Source organism: Akebia trifoliata, chromosome 3, assembly GCF_017979445.1.
Source record: "Akebia trifoliata isolate Shusen 1 chromosome 3, ASM1797944v1, whole genome shotgun sequence".
NCBI lineage: Eukaryota > Viridiplantae > Streptophyta > Magnoliopsida > Ranunculales > Lardizabalaceae > Akebia > Akebia trifoliata.
Window position 1 is genome coordinate 37,412,561 of NC_141377.1, and position 18,912 is coordinate 37,431,472.

Below are 18,912 nucleotides of genomic sequence, written 5' to 3' on the forward strand. Positions count from 1 at the left end.
GATCTAGAAAAAAAATAATATGAGACGATTTGTTGACGAGGTTCCCCACAAATTGTTAGGCACGTCCCGGGCTCATGGAGCCATTTCATTATGAAGAATCTATAAAGAGAATACAATAGATCTTCTCCACTATTGGTTTCCCCCTCTACCATTGGTAACTCTTCCTGCCCCTTCCTCTTAGTGAAAGAGGTCTATTTATAAATTTACAGCAGTGCCTCTTAATATCTTCCAAAGCCTTTTAGTATTCATAACAACCTTTTAAATTTGTAACAACAATCTCTTAAATTCTCCCAAGAGTGTTACAATTCTTTGAAGAACATCTTTTGAATATTCTTTGGAGAGCCTCTTCAATGTTGAGCGAGTAGTTGGTGTGATGATGATAAGAAAAAACGTGACACGTGGATGGTGGATAATGTATGCAAGTTTTTGGCTACCACAAACCTTCAGGCCATAATTCACTAGTCGAAGTACAAAATAAGTTTTAGGGGACACAAGTGGCCTACTACTTCAACTTTCTACTTATAAATTAGAACGTGGATATGTTATGGGTCCTGATGGAGTGCTGTGAACTTGTAGGATGGTTCATACTTTGTTCCTCTTTTCCTATATATCCATCTCTTGGGTTTGAATTCGAAGCAATCTTTCCTCCACATCACTTCTATGCACCCTTACCATTGCATCATGGAATTATCTTGGTTTTCTTTTCTTTCTTTCTTTTTTCATTTTATTTAATTGTTTGCTAAATGAATAGGATTGTATAAATAAAATAAAAAATGTATAGAAGGGAAAATAATCCCTTAATTCACAAGGCGTCTATGGGGGAATTGAAAGACTATCCCCCCATCAAACATTTCTTTGTAGACCTTGGGAGATCATAAAAAACTGCAAAATGAGCCGAACTAAAGCAGGCCACACCATAGTTGGCCGAGAAATCTGCTAATGAGTTCTTCTCCTTTTGTATGTGAAGGTTAAATCCACGCTTAAGTACTAGACTCACCATCTCCTCTCTCCATCTCTATGGATCAGTTGGTAGAGAATCTCCTCAAAAATAGGGAAACTGGATGGGCTAGAATTTTCTCTCTAGCTCTATTCAAAATGGGCAATCTCAAAGTAGTGGTGCAGAAGAGATACCGTGCATGCCCATAATGTGCCCGACATGACCTCTAAAGTCTCTCTTTCAGTTAGGCTTTTTCAAGGATTGTTGCCTTTTCTCCCCCTTGGGTGTTCCTTTTCTAAGATGTAGGAAGAAATAAACAACTCTAAGAGATTGTAGTCCTAATATCTCCTCAAATGCTTTCCTTGCCGAGTATATGATTGCCCTGAGCAAAAAGAAATTGTTTGCGCGCATTTAAAGTGGAAAATGAATCTTAGTAATCAGTTACCGGCAATGTAGGCATTTTGAGTTGTGGTTTCTCTACCCCTTTCTTGCACTTTCAATGTTGCACACTCAATTCCCCCTCCCTTTCAAGTAAAGTGCCTATCTGCTTCTCAATTGAGAGAGAGGATCTTAGCCGACGGTTTACCAACCAAGTAGGCTCCTTGGTCCTCGGTTCCTCAATCCAATCTAACACTTAAAAAGCAGATCAAACTTAAAGATATGAAATTAACAAGTCCTTTCTCATTCAATCCAATCTAACACTTTCTAACTTTTATTGATGGCGTGGTTTGTCAAAACACTCTCTCAAATTAAGAGTATCGATCATCTATTATAGATGAGACAAGATAACCTATATTTTTTACCCTATTAGTAGTAGGTTTCCTAACCAACAAGGTTACCTACTAAAATTGAAACTGGAATATCCTCTTTTTTTTAATATATAATCTTATTGATTTTGGAATACTTAAATATGTTGGAAAATAGACTCAAAGAGCTTTCCAACCATACATGGTTTGTTGTATGTAATGGAGATAGTAATCCAAAATTTAACTGTAAAGTCACCTTAGAATTATAGAGGCACACCCATATGGATCTGGGTGTGCACTTAATCGGGTAAGACATGCACACAAGCTCATGCATCTGACACCACGCAAACGTAATCCAAAGAAGAGTGTTCTACCAAAATTTTGAAGCAGGCTGCCTGCTTCAAAGTTTTTTTCACTGCACCCCTAGTATGACCATTTAAAAGGAGAGATTATATTGGCATTCCAAACTTTATAACATGCTAACAGTGAAATTAATTAGTGTAGGGTGTGAATAACCATATATTTTTAATGGTTTCAAACCCTTTTAATATTTTACTCTTCATTTTTTTATGCACAGCTCCCAAATGGGTTTTCTCAGGTCAAAATTTCTTTAAACTCTAAGAGGCTAGTTATGACTTATGAGAGAATGACCAAGGAAAAAGCGATGAAGGTGTTTTGTGGATTATCGTCACAGATTCACAGCTTTTCGTTTCTTCCTAATTTTTTTTTCTTTTGTTTATTACGTACCTTTTTGCTTTTTTGAGAGCTGCTATTTTGACCCAACGTTTACTTATTACACCCCAATTTCTTAAATTATTTACCACAACCTAATTAAAGAGAGTCATGATGGAGTGACCTCAAATTGGGATCTTATATTGCATTTCTTGACGTGAAAATGGATAAAAATCATAAATTCTTTTCAACTCGTATCTCAATGAAAAACATTTATGGTTACATGCACGTTCACATCAAGAAGTGAGGTCATTTCAGTATTATTCAATTAAAGATTAAAACACAAGAATCAAACAGTACAAAAAGTTTGGTTCCAATTATTACCTCAACATTACAAAGAGTCATGCTACACTACTTGGGTTTGACACTGAGAGCTGACCTGGCAGTTTACAGATAACCGTAGATTTATTTCCTTTAAGGTACAAGTTAGAAAATCAACGATTCTCTATGCACTGCCAGGTCAGCTACCCAGTGCCCACCTAAGGCAGTCAAGCATTTTCCGATTACAAGGCATTATAGTACATTCAAACAACTTCAACAGGAATTCCTACGTACTCTCATCCATTCCGATCTACCTTATCCCCATATTACCAATTCGAAAATCAATTTCTTCCCATCTGAAATCATGCTTCTCAAAAGAAAAAAGAAAAAACTCGGGGAGATGAGGAGGATAAAAGGAAGCATCACCAAGTCTCTTTGGAAGAAGATCTGCAAACCAAACGAGGAAAGCAATCCTGGAGTTGCAGGTGGTGGTGCCATTCTACAAGACGAAGAAGGGGAGGTATGTTTGGCTGCTAGTTGGTTCTTTGTGTTTCAACGAATAACGGACGAGCTGAGTTTTCAGCCCTCCTCCATGCGTTGGAAGAATTTGACCTGAGAAGAAAAAGAATCATCATTGAATCGGACTCAACCTTGCTGGTTAGAGGTCTGATGGGCTCTCAAATTCCATGGAGATTGGACCACGTGATTCATCGCATTTGAAATAGGCTTGCCCTTGCCCCCCCTGTTTTAGAGAGTCCAACATGTGTGGAGAGAGAAGAATATAGTTACTGACTCATTAGCCAACTATGGAGAGTAATCTCATTGAGTTCGTCTGTTTATACAGACTTTGATAGGCTTCCAAGAGTTATAAAGAAGTGTGTGGTTGGGGATAGGCAATATTTACCCCAAATCCGGCTTGTAAACTAGGGACTTGCTTCCCATTTGTAAATTCTCACTGTTCTAATACAAATATGCTTATCAAAAGGTGTGTCATTTGGACTTCCCTAGAGAAAGTCGTGGCCATTTTGCTAGAAGGTGTCTGGTTGACTGTGGAATCCGTGTAAATCAACATTTTGCTACCTTTTGATTTTTCTGTCTAGCACATTTTATTGAAAATTAATCCCTGTAGTTTCTCAATGTTTTGAGTCTTGATTAGTGTCTATTAGGTTTCCTTGCTAGATTACTTTGTCCTCAACAATTGTATTGGAATTGTAATGATTTTTATAGTTAAGGGATATTCCACATATCTATTTAAGTCCATAACTTTGTTATTAGTGGGTGGTTGAATGAATTTCGAACTTTAGGCTTTTGAAGAACGAGTTCTCATTTCTTTAATTCTGTGTGAATTATGTTCCTTCTTCTTTTCTTATCCTATGTTGATGAGCTGTATGTGTTTATACCCTAGTTCAGTGCTTGTTATTCTATCCTCAACTCTTTCATCCCTTTCTTTTCCAACATCAGTGTCTCCAACAAGGTCTCCCAAATATTAAAGAACATGTAGGGACGTGAAATAAGTACAAAAGGACATGTGTCGTCTTGCTATGAGGATACTATCAAAATTTTGAAGTGGCCTGCCTGCTTCAAAGTCGGACTCAGGGTGCAACTTTGTAAAAGTCATGTTTTTTATCGTTTTAATCGTCGGAGGTACAAGATGAGTTTTTAAAATTTAAAAAAAAAAAAAAAAAAAAAAACTCCATGTTTTCTGTTACTTTGGTAAAAACAGTGAAAAAAAAAGTTACAAAATGCCATGTTTTCCATTTTGGTCAAAATCCTCTATTTTGGTTTAAATTTATTTTGTTTAAATTAGATTTATTCCTAATGATTGATTATACATGTAGAACCCCCATCCTTTTCATGTTAGGGGGTTGAGAGTATTTTGAGAAGAGTATGAGGGCTTGAGTTCAAATCCCTCATTGGCCACCCACAAAGATTTATTTTATCTTGCAGGACGTCAATTGGGCTAGGCCTAATAGTGTCCAACCCGGCTCAGCGTGGTTAACTATATTGTATTTTATAGAAATATTCATAAGATGTTGAATTATATGAAAATATTAATAAAACTTAAATAAAAGTAAATTTTATTGCATAATTATAATTTAGGTCTCATCTATAATAATTATAGGTTAATAGGACAAATTCGATTAGATATTCTTCAAGTACAAAAAGAAATTTGAAAATATATATTTTTTCAATAACAACTCATATAATTTGGTCCGAACCCAGCTCAAGTCAAGCCTGAGCCCATTAGGGTTAGTCTAGGCCTTAGTAGATTTAAGCGTAATAGGAGTACGGGGCTGGTTTAGAAAGAGCCCACTTCCAGGATAGGGCTCAACCAAGCCCGCCCTGAATCCACACATTGATAGCCTTAGTCTTGTCTAGTATGTGTGGTTGGTGGGAAATTGCATGTACAAGGTATTTGGGCGAGATATTGTACTTTGGAGGTCAGTTCTCTCACTCCTGCTAGTCACGCCTACGGTCCAGACACCCCTGTATCAAAAAATTAAGAGAGAGAGAGAGAGAAGAGAGAAGAGAAGAGAGGGGTTATGAGTGTAATTAATTAATTAAGTAAATTAGAGTGGAAAATTATTAAGGGTTATAGAAGGTCAATTTTCATAAACTAATCAAGAGGGATTGTTGGTGGCGTCCCAACAATTTTTGGAATGACAAATTGGTTGCCTCATAGGATTGATTCTTTCCCCTCATGCTTATTGTCTATGAATTTTAAATAAATTTCTTCTTAACTTAGAATAGAAACGGTAGGTTAGTCATAGTGCCCAAATGAAACAGTCCCATTTGTGAAAACATGTAGGCTTGGATTGGGCACTCTATAGAGCCACTTGGTATGTTGGTAAAGAACCTATAGATGTTAATATGTGTATCTAGATGATGGCCCTCAAGGAAAGAATAGTTGAGTAGGAAATGGAAAGTTTTATGAGGAAGGGAGCATGTCCATCTATGCATGGATATGTAGAAGAATAATATTGTTATTCATTATGGAAATGGTCATGGATTGCATATCATTATTGCCATTTTTTTTCCGTTTTGTTAAGTATGAGCTAAGTAGGTTATGTTTACAAATGCCACATTAGAACTATTAATAATCCATGATCACAAGTTATATGAGTATATTATTGGTTCTACGTGATTATTAGAGGACAATAGTGCAAAACAAGTAGGAGGTAGACCCTTCCATATAAAACCCTAAAGTCTTCAAGGAAGGTTCTCGAGGGAATGAATTAATTAATTGCCAAATCAAACTGCAAAGTCAATGATGATAGTTGACTGAACTAACAAGAAAACCAGTCCTTTTGAGTTAGACATATAGTTTGGTTTGACACATTGTAAAACAACTTTGAGATCAAGGGTTCAAATCTAATTTACTCATCAAAAATAAAAATAAAAAAACTGGATCTTTGGATTTATTATGTGCCGTGATTATAGTTTATCAATGATGCTTTTAATGCCTGGCTCATTTATCTTTGTGCTTGTTCTTTCATTTTATCATCGAATCATGTGATCAAATGATCTAAAATACCATTTCAACTATCAAAAGCAATAAAACGTAAGGATTTAGATCACTTTACCTCATTGAATTCAAATTATTTAAAATACCCATGCAAGATTCAAAAAAAATAAAATATTGGGTACTCAGCTCATCTGACCTAAAAATTAAAATATATATATACAATTATAGGAGACTAAATGTTGGAGTGGGATTTAGTGACAAAAAACTCAGTTTTTGTTTTTTTTTTAAGTCTCGTTTAAAACGTGTATGTTGTGTACCTCTAACAATAAAAACTTGATTTTCTTTTAAAATCACGTTTTTACATTTCAAACACAATTTTTTTACATTTTCAACACATATTTTCAGAATAATAAAAAAAAAAAAATCAAATTTTACCCTTATGCTCCAAAAATGCATTGATGATTAGACTTGTTGTCATAGATAGATATGCAAAAGCATTTTTTTCTTGAAATTAGATTAGATGTCCAATATCATGTATATTACATTTTTTTCATAATATTTAATATATTTTTAGTTTTCATATTTATCATTTTATTCTCGTTACTTTCACGTTTTTTACAAAGTTTTGGTGACAGTAGGTGGGAAGTGAAGACGGTGGTTGGTTGAGGGTCCCACTTTAAAATTTATTTCAGATTTATTTTACTGCAAGCTTGCATTGGCACTAGAAAGTACCCCTAATGGAAAAGATTTGAGGATCCTATATGGTATCCAGTTCGTATAATAAAGGCAAGGTGTCTACATGGCACGTTTTTGTTGGAATTTGAAATAGAGTCTCAATAATATGTCTCACCAGGTGGCATACTCAATCGACTCCTTGACTTGGAGTGTAATCATGTATCCCGAGGCATATAGATCTACAATTCTTAAACTTGTCACGTCAGGGAATCAATTGAGTATGCCACGTAGCGAGTCATATTATCATGACTCTATTAAAATTGCAACAAAAACATGTCATGTAGACATCTTACATTTCTTATAGGAACAGCCCATCTTAACAATCTCCTGTTCACGTATTTTTCGTTTTTTTCAATGAAAGTATCATTCTCTAGATTATTGAACAATTCTGAATAATTCGTGAATTTTAAGTTTGAAAAAGAATAAAACATAGTTTTTACGAATCAAATGAATTTTTATAAAACTCAGTGGAAAAAAAATGCTATTATAACTTGTATGTTGCAAATTATAAACTTGCAAGTTGTGACTGGTAACACTAGTTGACTTTGAAGCAGCCATGCTTCAAAATTTTAGAGGAATCTACATTTTTACGTGGCAAATGTCTCTTTAATCTTTAAAAAAATAATGACATAACCCTCTACATTTATTGGATATCACACCTTAATTTTTCAAATTAATGATTTATCGCTTGACTTTGGTCTTCTTTTAAAAATCAATGGAACAATAATCTCAATGTTCTCATTATCACCACCATCATTATTATCATCACCTTGTCACATTAACATCACCATTACTATCATATGGCCGAATTTTTGTGTTCTTGGATTTTTGCAATAAAACGGATAATACATGTATGAAGCATATGCCGTATATTTTTCATTTATTGAATTTTTGACAGAATTTTATATTGGAATTTTGCAATTCAAAATCAAATATAACTCAAAATTTTCATGAATCAAAATTTTGCTGTATTCCAAATGACTAGCTAACAAGGAACAGTACCATGGTTTTTAAACTCAGTATTTGGTCTTGTCTCGTTCTCTGATACCGAGTTGACTCAGACGATACGTCTCGTCTCGTTCGACATTGAGGACAATGGTTTTTAACCATTTAAAAAATCTGAAAAAAAAAAATCAAGAAAAATTCAAAAATGATTCCTATTAAAAAAATTAAACCCAAAAAATATATAGAATTAAAAAAAAAATCATAATATACTTATCAAAATAAATTGAGTTCAATGATTTTTTTGTAAAAGAAGTGTTTATTGTGTTGATGGATGAACAATCACAGTTGCAGTGTTGTTTGTTATGCTTCTTTAAATGGCATTTATGGCCCTGTGGAATATATTACATGTTTACATTCTAGAAACAAAGCATGCAATCCATAAATGTTTGCACATTGGTGTTGCTTGTAAGAATGTTTTTTAAATATTTGAAAGCATGGCATGAAGCGTTTCAAAAAAATATAAAATTAAAAAAAACTCAATTCTTCACTTGGTAGAGAAGATGAATAAATAATGGAGGAAAATCGATTTGGGGGTGAAATAATTGAGGATTGAGGCAAAACTCGGTTGTCTCAGTTAATTCGGACGAGATTTTGAAAATCTCGTCCGATACAACTCGTTTATCTCGCGAGTTAAAATAAAATCTACGTTGTCTCGTTTATCTCGTTCGTATCGCTTGAGTTTTTAGAAAATATCGTTCGAGACGACTCGCTTATCTCACGATACGCGGTCGTCTCATGAGACATTGTCAGTTGGTCTCATTAGGCTCCGATACCGAGTTAACTCGGGCGATACGTCTTGGTCTCAGACGACTTTAAAAACCATGAACAGTACAAGATATAGGATCCTCAGTCTTTTCCGTTAGGGGTACAGTCCAGTGCCAATGATAAATATGAAAAAATAACTCCAACAAAAATGTGTCACGCAGACGCTTATTGTTGTTATAGGAACGGGACACCATTCTGGATCATAGCTCAGTGGAAAATTATCTGACACCCTATTCTACTTATTGTAAACCTTGGGTTATTTGATGGCAATATACGGTATCTGAGGCGATTGGTTGTAAAGCTATTATTAAATCACGATGTCCCCCAACTACTAAAATTCAATGTGCTAACCACCTCATCAACCACCTTTGGACACATTTTTCTTCCATACATGCCTCACATAAATTTACATTCTTTCTTGGCATGTAGCTATAGATTATTCATTTAACAGCTTGCATTTTTTTTTCATGGGAAATCATTTTCCCACCTCTTTTCGATGTTTTATAATACAAACTTTTTTTTTTTTTTCAAAATTAATGAGTCAGCCAAAGCCCATTGGCCTACTCTAATTGGTGCATATTTGCACCAAGAGTTGTGCTATACTGCTTGCGTTCGACACAGGATCCAACACTGAGTTGATCTGGCAATGCACAGATAATCGTAGATTTATTTTCTCGAAATACAAGTTAGAAAATTAATAATTCTCTATGCAATGTAAGGTCAACTCAATTTTAGGTCCATTGTCCAATGCAGGCAATAAAGCATTTTCCTTGCACCAAATGATGTGTTAAATCATAATCGACAAATTATGAAGATTTCAATTTCACTCATTTATTGGACAAAGTCAAGTTGATTTGATTTGATTGAATTTGAATTGATTGGGAAACTTGCTGAATCGGATTGGATCATTGGTTATTACTAGTCAATTTGCTACTAATATTAACCGTCTTATCTACTACCTAACCAGCATAGTTCTAAAATGACATACAGATAATCATAGTTGTGAAATGAAATACATATAATCACCTATTGGGTTGAGGTATATATGAATTTTCTCAAATAAGTCATGAGGAGAACATCTAAATTTAGCAGGTCTATGTATTATGTTTCAATCCTTGCAAAAGTCTAGCTTTCTCTTAAGCACATGAATCGTCCTCAAAACCTAATTAGTAAGTTTATTGGTTTAATTGGAATATTGATAGTACATGAAGGATTGTTTGATGATTAAGTGTCAAACTTGAAAATCCTGAGTGATAGGCTTAATGGCAATTTCGGACCGATAAGTAGTTAATGCCTATAGTTCATGTGTTCGATACCGAGTATGAGCATTAATTCCTCAAGGGCCACCTAGTTGGGCTCACCACCCACTTACTTGGTGTGTGTGATGTGTAGGCGTTGCACGTGCCATGGGACTTGTCCTTGGACAAGACCATGGTCTATGGACTGGGCAAAAACCCAAATATAGGTCCGATCCATTGTCTATAAGGATACCTAGTTATAAATAAATAAAAGTGTCAAACTTAAAGAGATGAAAGATATACTACAATATAACTCCATAAAGAGTCCAAATCAATTACATATTGTAATGTAGTAATTTAGTTAGACTACCAATACGAGTCATGATAGTTGTAAGTCATCAATGTCATACTCACTTTTATGTATAATTACAATAGAAATTATTGGGTTTTGGTGATGTAAAATCACTATCTTTTGTTTTTAAGGGTTGATGTGTTCCAAGGTTATTTTGGGTAATGTTATTTCATTAGCTTATGAGAAATAAAAGGGGTCCTGAGTTGGTCATTATCATCCATAAAAGGAGTTTCTCTAAAATGGAATTTTCTCTTTTGTTGAGTGTGTGAGAGAGCATTGACTCTTTATGCCTCCGGTATATTATAGATTTATGTGACTCATAAACCTATAATATATAGTGGATAGACTTACAACAATGAGCAAACACGATCAAAGTTGTTAACTACTATTCCTTTGGGCAAGACCTCCTCTCATCGTTGTAGGGTCATTAATCACCTGAACAAGGGGCAAAACGTGGTATTGATATAAGGGCTTTATTCGTGCATATTCTTCTTCGCTTGTAAAACCTAGATGCTCAAGGTACTTGAGGGTGATTGTAGTCACGGGCTTGTGACAATGAGAATGTAATCGATTTCTTATTTGGGTTATTACTAGAGTTGGGTATAGAGGTTTGGTGGATTTCATCGGAGAGTTGGAGGTCAATATAAATCTCTATTCTTGTAATTTCTTCATTGATAGTGGATTTTTATTTGCTAACTTATCCGAGGATGTAACCTCATTGTAAGTGAACCATGTATATCTTGAGTTGTGGTTGTGGTCATTTATTTACTTTCTTTATTATTACTTATATTTGCTTTGCAACACATTATTGAAGTTTGGTTGTTGGAATTAATTACTTTGATGTTAGAAGGGGTTAATTTCAATTGCCGAATTTTCGTGTGTGACTTGCGATCTAACCACACCTGAAACCCTTCTAAATACATCCATAAGTTGCGATTTTTTTTTAAGGTCAATATAATGGCCCATGTAATTTTCCTTGTCAATCATTACAAATCCAAACCACAACATGTCCATAGCACAACTGGAAATAAAAACAAAATAGAGTCACCTTTATTTAATAATAATATGGATGTCAATTACAAAATCACTTAAAGAAAATTATTCTATATGCATCAAAGCAACGATGATATGCACTATGATTTAACAATATTTCTCATTATCATTTGACTCTCTAAAGATAAAGTTCTTGTTAACTGCTACAGTTGCAAGTTTGACTGAGTTTGGGTTCAAACCCATGGCCTATTCACCGATTCAACCAAATTCTTAAAAACTGGCTGAATTACTAAGTCAACCTCAGCATTCCGATTAATTTTCCTTTTAATCTTTGGTGTATATTTGAAAGTGAGTTGGATTATTGATAGAATCAACAGTGAATTAACCGTCTGCTTTGAAGGGTTATTTTTCTTTCAATTAGAAGGATGACTCTTCTTAAACCTTAGTATAAATCTTGTTTGATGGCCTTATTGAATCCAGTTCAATATGAGATTTTATCATTATTGACTCGATATCTTCATTGTCACATTCTCACCCGGAAAAAAAACCATCTTAATAGTCATTCCACCAAGTAATCATAGATATCATAGAAATGTCTTCCACCTAAATATTATTTCAATCTCAATTAAACTTTATTTTAGATATCATCTGAGTTTAATATTACTTCTGATTTTAGATAAAATGAGATTGACATGACTCGTCTAGATAACCATTGAGAAATTACCCATCTTAGTAACCTGTCAGAGATCAATTGATTTGTAAAACCAATTTCGATGTTTTTGTCTTACAAAATAATTCAAATTTTAAGCTTATGACATATATACACAACAAATTTCATCTGGAGTGACTGAAATCAGCTGCGTATAATAATTTCTGCCGTTATATAATTTGTTAAATTTTTTACCCTCTTTCTATAAAGATTTACCTGGCAGATCCAATTGTCACTTTTATTGTTAAAAAAAAAAAAACCTATTTTAGAGTTCTCACAACTCCAACAAAACCTTACTTGCTGAAATTTGTTACCAATCAAACCTCACTTTATGGAGTATCTTAACAAGTAAACCCTCAGATTGGGATCCACGTCATAAAATTTAAATTTATGTGATTAATTTGTTACTTAACATACCATTAAGTGGATTCTAATCACATCAATTTGTTACATCCAAAAACATGATATGATCTCACAGGTTTTACGGCACATGTTAAAGTGCAATAAAATACACGTTGAAAAATTCCAAGAATTTAAAAGGTAAAATTAAAGTAGCTCGATCCTCGATGTATTCATCTTATATTTCAGTGGATATTTATTGCATGAGGTGTGCCCACACATTAACAAAAGACCCTATTCTAGTTGAGGATCTATGTTGGCGATGTAATTAATTTTCTTCTTTGATTGATGGGTGCACCACTATTAATACCCTAAAATGTGTGAGAGAGACGTTAATAGTAAGAGTCCTGATAATATGACTCTTGACTAATTAAGTTTATTTACAAAGAATCTAGACCAAAATATGTTGGTACGATTAATTATAGAAAGAATTTAGACCACCTTATGTTCATTTTTCTTCACTGGCTCTTAGTCTTAGGTGCCACCTCTTCTTTCTTCATCTCCTCCCCCTCCTCTTTCAATACTCCACCGGTTTTCTCTAGCACCTCCACCTTCATTTTCATGAGAAAATTTAATTAAATCACTAGTTTGACTAAACCTTGACTTTATTTGGATATCCATTGAGTTGAGTTAACTCAACTATTCACGAGTCCATTTCAAGAAGTCAAAATAATATATTAAAAGTTAATTAAAAGCATATGAAAACTAGATTAAAAATACTAAAATGAAATATAATTGTTGGTTGTTGAATAAGCTAAGGGTAGAGGCCAAACAAAGTATTAATTGCTTGGAAAAATGAAAACAACTAACTAAAGAAAAGAATAGAGGCAAGATAGAGTAGTATTTATTACTCTTAACAATAGCTAATAGAATGCCAACATTTAGAATAACAAAACATCGTACAAATTGCAATGTCCATGCCAAATTGATCATATCGATCTCCTTGTAACCCTAACCTTCAAGCCATGTTTCATGTGAAGTATAATAGAATTTTTCGGGGTCACAGGATGGCCTTCCACCACTTCAAAATTGTAGTTAAAAATCAGGACTGCTGCGACCAACTTGATCTGAGTGAGCGCGATGTCCTTACCTAGGCAAGTTCTTGGTCCTGAGTTGAATGCTATGAACTTGTTGGATGGTTCATACCTGATTCTCCCTTGCTCAGAAATCCATCTCTCCGGTTTGAATTCTAAGCAATCTTTCCCCCATATCCTTTCCATCCTTCCCATTGCATAAAGACATGGCAAGATCTTTGTTTTTGGATCAACTCTATGGCCACTAGGAAGGGTATCCGAACACAAAGGGCTCTTGTGTAAATATGGCACGGGTGGGAAGAGCCTTAGAGCTTCACATAAGGCTCCATGTAAATAAACCAGCCCCCTTAGCTCTTCCATGTCAAACATCCTCACCTTGTTTGCTTCACTCACTGTTGAGTTCAAGGATTTAAGTTCTTCGATGATCTCAATTTTCACCACCGGGTTAGTCGAAACAAGCCAGAAAAACCAGGTGAGAGATGCACTGACTGTGTCTCTTCCCGCAAACATGAGACTCAATACTGTGTCTCGTAAAAACTTATCAGATTTTGAACCTGAAGTTTTAACTTCCTCCTCCATGTATGATGATAACAAATCCATACCCTTGTCATCTTCTTGTCGTTGTTGCTCTTCGTTTCTTGCACTTTTGCTTAGTTGTTCTCGTTTTATAGAGATACACTGGGCTACGTAGTCATCAAGGATATCCCAGGCTTTACTCATTTTCTTTTCGGTCCCCATTCCTAGCCATCTTTGCAATTTCCAAAAGCTATTTGGCACTATATGTCGAATAAGTAGAACCTCTTGAACATCGTCGAAGGCCTTTGCAAGAGGAATTACCTTGGAGAATTCATTCGAGAGGAAGTCAGGGTCGATGCCAGCCAACAACATACTTGTACTATCAAACGCAAATCTCTTAAATAAGTCTTGCAAGTCCACCACAAGGCCTTTATCAGAGATATGCTCAAGAACAGGGATCAACCCATTCTCCACCTTATCCCAACTTGTCTTTTCCAAAAATCGTAGGAATTGTTTATCTTTAATCAAAGAAATGGCAACTTTTCTTTGGATTCTCCATGAATCATCATCTGAATTAAAAATCCCATCTCCCAAAACATCAAAAATCTCCTTGTATTCAGACCCTTTTGGGTAACTGGAGAAGTTTGTGGTCATGATATAGCGAATGTTGTCCGGATCGCTAGTAACCACCGTGTTCATGTTAGTGAACCATGGTCCAATGAACACAAAGGTGCACCCACATTGTGCTAAAATTTGTGTGATCCCCTCGTGAATGCGGTGGACATTAACAAGAAGGGCGGGAAGCATTCCAATGAGAGGCCAATTCGTGGGAAGCCCATTGTTCTTGAGATGGCTAAAAAATAAGAAACATACAATCACCAAGAGAATCTCAGCATAATCCATGAAGCCCATTATCGCCATTAGAACTAGCTGTTAAAACAGTTCGGTAGCACAGTCTGCATTGCAAAATTGTTGGGTGGATATATAGTTTACATAATAAAATGGTTTTTGTTTTTGTTATGGCTATTGGTAGGTCCTAAGAAGGAAAATGGTTATTTAACTGATCGACCTTTATAAATCAACAACCACACCTTACACGTCGTGTGCATTAAAAAGTACGGCCGAGTTTTCCCTTTCAAAGGCAGTGAGCCATAAATGTTAAATGGAAAATGCTGGAATGATACAGGGAATTTACTGCCATTCTCACAAGTGACGTGGGATGTGCACATAACCATAGATGTGTTTTCTCGTGATACGAGTAAAAATCATCTACGGTTATGCATATATTTCCATGTCAGAATTGTGAGAATCACAGTAAATCTTGTCAGTCCATGACTCATGTTAAATACACCAAAAATTGACACAGACCAGTGCATTTCTAATAAATGTGTTGATAATATACTCCCCCACATGGCATACTCAATTGACTCCCCTGACGTGGGGTGTGTTAGAACCATAAACTATATGCCTCGGGATACACAACCGCACAACTCCATAAATCTGTGCAGTTGTGTAAATGGGATGTGTGGTTGTGTATCTAAAGTCTATGGTTCTGGCACACCCCACGTCAAGGGAGTTGATTGAGCATGCCACGTTGGGGAGTCATATTATCACAACGCTTTCTAATAATCGTATTCGATCAATGGTTTTTTCCTATCATGGACCTCATGAATTGTATACAAGAAATTAGATTTATAACAACGGAAATTAGTGACGATCTCAACCTAGTTGTCGCAGTAGAGTTAGTAAAAAAAATTAATGGCAGATTTTTTTCCTAGAAGACTACCAGTTACAATTACCGACGGCTTGACGACTCAATCGTCGCTATAGTGCTTTTAATCCCTTTCTATATCAACTCCCAACTATAATCATCTCTCTCTCTCTCTCTCTTCGACATTCGAACTCTCATTACCACTATCACCAAACCAAGTAAGAATTTTATTTTATTTTTCTCCCATTCTTATATATATAGGGTCCCATTCAGCACCAAACATTTTGGCCAACATTTTAGCCAACCATTTTTGTCCTACATGGGTTAGAACTTTTGGAATGGGCTGATTTTTGGTGAAGATGATCTCTACGGTGAGGATAGCATCCTCACCAAAAATCAGCCCATTCCAAAACTTCTAACCCCATGTTTACAAGTTGAAAAATTGTAGACCGTCCATTTTTTGTAAACCATTTTTTATGGGGTTAGAAGTTTTGGAATGGGCTGTGTAGACACCCGAATTTGAGCGGGCCTCGACGCCAAAATACCCAAAAACAAAAATAAAAACCGTATTGGGCCCTCAAAGCCCATACCCTCAAAAGTCTTGTTTTCCTCAAAATAAATGGGCCAGTCCTATTCACGTGGCCCATGAATCCCAAAACCATCTATTCCATCCAAGCCCAATCATTCTATTAAATCCAAGTCCATCCTCATTAGCATTCAATTCCCTATCCAAGCCCACACCCAAACCCAAACTACTTTATCCAACATTAACCCAACCCAATCTAAACCCAACTCCTAACCTAAGCCCAATTCACTACCCAAACCCAATCCAACCTATCAATCGCATCAAACCAATCACCAACTAAATACACAAAATGACACATGTCATCATCTCCTTCCACCTCCCTCATCCAAAAAGCAACGCAACCCATAATCCTACCCTAACCTAACCTATTACCCATCCTTTCATCAGCATTAACCAACGCCATCACTTCCCTCCAAAAATCAACTCAACCCATAATCCTACCCTAACCTAACCTATTACCCATCCTCTCATCATCATTAACCAACGCCATCACTTCCCTCCAAAAATCAACTCAACCCATAATCCTACCCTAACCGAACCGATTACCCATCATCTCACCATCATTAACCAACTCCATCACTTCCCTCCAAAAATCAACGCAACCCATAACCCTACCCTAACCTAACCTATTCCCCATCCTCTCATCATCAACCACCAACATCAGAACCCATAACCCTACCCTAACCTAACCTATTCCCCATCCCTCATCATCAACCACCAACATCATAACCCATAACCCTACCCTAACCTAACCTATTCCCCATTCTCTAACACTATCAACCACCCACACCTCAACCCATACCTCCCATACTCTTCTCTCTAATCATCTAACCACCATCACCAATCAACCAATCTCATCATCTCCCCATTTGCCACATGTCTTCATCCCTTCACCTCTCCCAAAATCCAACCAATCAACCTCTTACACTACACATCATCTCAAATCTAACACCTTACCTCTTCAACCATCTCTACACTCATTCTCCAAACAACTCTCTTACACCCATCAACCATCACTCATCTCACCCCACCAAACACTCTACCCAAATGGATTTGGGTAAGATCCAAACCATTTGGGTTAAAACACAACCCATTTCCATCATTACAAAAACACCCTCATTTTCATCTCAAATTTCATACCCTTTTCCTCTCAAACCCATGCCATTAACCACTATTCTCTTCATTCACCCCATTATACCCTCAAAATACCTCTCCAACCTCTATAAAAACCCCTCCATTCTCCCCTCACCACACCTAATGAAAATTTGAGAAGAAATCCTAAAAACACTACAACACTCTACTTTACTTTCTTCACTACACTCAACCCTCTCTCATCTCATCTCAACACCTCACTCTCAACTCAACTCAATCTTCTACAACTTCAAGCAAGTCCAAGTCAACTCAAGAGAAGACATTTGAAGATCAACTCAAGGACAAGGTGGGTTTGGACCAAGAACACCCCCCTCAACTTCCCTCCTCTACTCTCCCTTTTCCCACACATTTGCACACACCACCATGGGTTAAATCACAAAAGGGCCCCTTCTATATAAGGGTGCCCTTAATGATTGAATCCAACATTGAAAGTCCCTCATATTTGAGGGCACATATCAATTTTCTTTCTTTTTCATTTTTATTTTCTTTTTATTTTCACAAGACCGAATCCGAGGTTACCACATCACGTGGATGGAGTAGGGTGCCTAACACCTTCCCTACTCCATAAATGGACCCCCTTACCTTGAATCAAGGTTGGACCATATGCCCTATCCTACAAGAGTCAACAAAAAATGTCAAAATGACATGTTTTTCAAAAATACAACTTCGGGTGACCATTCACACCCATTTTCGAATTTGAATGGTGGCGACTCCAAAACACCCCAAAGTGGAGGGATGTTTGAAAAATGTTGAAAATCCCGTGTCCACAGGCTGATTTTTGGTGATGATGATCTCCTCACCGTAGAGATCATCCTCAAGAAAAATCAGCCAATTACAAAACTTCTAACCCATGTTTTGAAAAATGTTTTGCCAAAATGTTTGGTGCTGAACATTTCCCATATATATATTATTGATTTTGGATTATCTGCAATTTCTTTCATGTTTCCTCGATCAATGACCTAAGAATCTTCGCCACCATTGCCACCATCTTAAACCCTAAATTATGTTAAGGTTTCAATTTTTTACTCATGTGTTGTGATTCTCGACAACAATTTAAGTTAGAGAGATGGATTCAATAAACCATTTCGATCTCAAAATAATAGAAATTTCTCTTACAGGTGTGCGATTATGCATTTAAACCCTACCTTTGTCACAGTTAATTGAGCTTCAACGCTTATATTTCTTTATGATCTGTACTTTTTCAATTGAATTCAAACTCGGATATCAAATTTTCTGATCTTTAACGTATTAAATCGACAACATTCTATCATTGTGGCTGAATCTGTGATTTCGTTTACGAATCTAAAGTGTTCAAACATGTATTTGAATTTAGAGAGAAGTTTCCAGTTTGATTTTGATGCATTTGTTGTAAAGTTTAGAGTATTTAAGTCCGAAGCTGATTCCAAGGGTTTATTTGATTGGATTGGATTCGATTCGGTGTTGTTTGATCTAAAATGCATGTGTGAAGTTAAAAGTTTATGCTTTTGTTTGAATCAAATGTAGAAATAGTAGAACTAGTAACAGATTTTTTATTTTAATTTGTTGAATTTCGATCAGAGCTACCAAGATCCTTTT

General features: G+C 35.8%; 1 pseudogene; it reads right to left on the bottom strand.

Annotated features, from left to right (window-relative positions):
• Positions 1-13,167: 13,167 nt before the first annotated feature.
• Positions 13,168-14,854, bottom strand: LOC147406732 (alkane hydroxylase MAH1 pseudogene; annotated as a pseudogene).
• Positions 14,855-18,912: the final 4,058 nt, after the last annotated feature.